Here is a 2328-nt window from a genome sequence, read left to right on the forward strand (position 1 = left end):
GAAGGATAGAGAGTTAGAAACATCGATGAGAGAGAAACATCGATCAGCTGCCTCTTGCACACTCCCTACTGGGTATGTGCCTGCAAGGAAGGCACATTGCCCTTGACCGCAATCGACCCTGGGACAGGACGACGCTCTATCCATTGAGCCAAACCTGTTAGGGCTTAATACAGCTTTCTTATAGTTCCTCTGCTCAGGGTAATTAACATTCCCATCTGTAAATTCTCACCTTTCATGTTCCCCATGCCCTTTCTACTTACATCATTCCTGCAAAGACTAAGTTTTCTTTTCTGACCCAGTTAATGTCCCCTTCTTTGGACCCCCACCCTACGGTTTGTCTGTAACATCTATTTAGCAATTAATTATGTTTGGCCTTTACTTGAAATTAATATTTAATGTTATTTTTATTTACATAAATGAATGAGTACTCATTTATAGTACCTAATAATTTTGTGATTGGCTCCCAAGGAATCTGTTGGTTTATATCTTGGCTCTCTGTGTTACCTATCTCTACACATGCATTTCCTCAGAGGTATACAGAGTATGTGACATCAGACATTAGACTGAAAATTCTATTTAATGCCTTCTTTCCCTTTGTATTCTGTTTATTTAAAAGAATTTAAAATCAATTGATCTCTTTCTTCTCGCATGTAAAGTGTGCCACCCTGAACTCCGAGTAAAAAACAAAACAAAACAAAACTTGGACAAATTTTTGAAAATCTGGAGTCATGCAAACCTGCTTTAAAACCCTACTTCTGCCAAAACCGGTTTGGCTCAGTGGATAGAGCGTCGGCCTGTGGACTGAAAGGTCCCAGGTTTGATTCCGGTCAAGGGCATGTACCTGGGTTGCGGGCACATCCCTGGTAGGAGATGTGCAGGAGGCGGCTAATCGATGTTTCTCTCTCATCGATGTTTCTAACTCTCTGTCTCTCTCCATTCCTCTCTGTAAAAAATCAATAAAATATATTTTTTTAAAAAATAAATAAAACCCTACTTCTGTCATTTACAAACTTTGCAGTTGAGGATGTGTTTCTTAATCACTCTGATCCCTGTTTCCTTCTGTCAGGTGGAAATAAAAGCCTATTGCTTTGTGATATTTCAACAAAATAATCATGAAAACTACCTAGTAAGGGTAATGACCTTGAATTATTAATTACCATAAAAGTACTAATAAAATACAGTCAAATATTTTGGCTGCCCAAATTGAAATTAGGCCTCTGGCCTCTTCAGCGTTATGACTTTAACATAATGTGGATGATATATATCAAAGTGCTTATTTGACCTCTTTTTCAACTTGGGTAGGATTTTTCTCTCATTTACACGTGCTTTTCACCACTTAAAAAAAGTCAATATATTTCTGTTGAACTGAATTTCAAGTGATCACTGAGCCTTCAAATGTGTATGTGTGACCCTGATTTTAGCATTCCTCCCTCCTGCTCCAGCCCCTTCAAAGATAACTTCTCACTAGGATATTCAGGAAAAAATTGTATGCATCACATCAGTTCTAATTCAGTTCTATGCTATGATTGCCTTTTTGAGCTGTATTTTTATCTAAACCTATGCTAAAACCCCGAATTAGTGCTAAAAACATCTCAGAATTCCCTTAACTACCATCTTTCTTCTCATAATGCTGTTACCACTTTTATATCTTCACAAAATTACTGTGGTAAAATCCTAATGTGTTTTATCTTTCCTACTTCTACTTTACCATTTACAAAGTCTAGATAGCTATATAACAGACTTTACTGGGGAGTTGATATGTAATAGGAATTACTATGGAGACACAAAATGCATGTTGAATCAAACTTTGAAATATCACACTCCTCATACACCATGGCAAGAGGACAAACAGGTTAAATCTATTTCAGATCTCATACATGTACCTCAGAGATTACTCTTCTGCTTTCTGGACCACCGCAAAGCGTTTCACTTCTCATACTTCTGTGTGTAAATCTCCATCTAGGAAACTCCACTCCTGTCTTTACTCCTATTAGGGGACATAACATTTCCCAGAAAGCTCTGAGGCTGAGCTCTAGCCCTCCAAATCTCATTTCTTTGGAGGATTCCCTCCAGTGAGACATGCCTATCCCTCTCCATTATCTTCTGGTGTCCATTGGTTTACACATATATGCACAAATACTAATGGCAAAATCAAAATCCATGTTACAAATAGAAACAATCCCCACTCTGATTGTAATCCTGCAGAACCACCCCTCAATGAATGGGAGAAAAATGTCTCTTTATATCATTATGCTGAGCAGTGTTAGGCTTTCTTTTCCCCCTACTATGTTTAGCTTGTGCTCAGTTTTTCCAGTACATAAAAACAAG

This window comes from Myotis myotis, unplaced genomic scaffold (genome assembly GCF_014108235.1).
Source record: "Myotis myotis isolate mMyoMyo1 unplaced genomic scaffold, mMyoMyo1.p scaffold_m19_p_1, whole genome shotgun sequence".
Lineage (NCBI taxonomy): Eukaryota > Metazoa > Chordata > Mammalia > Chiroptera > Vespertilionidae > Myotis > Myotis myotis.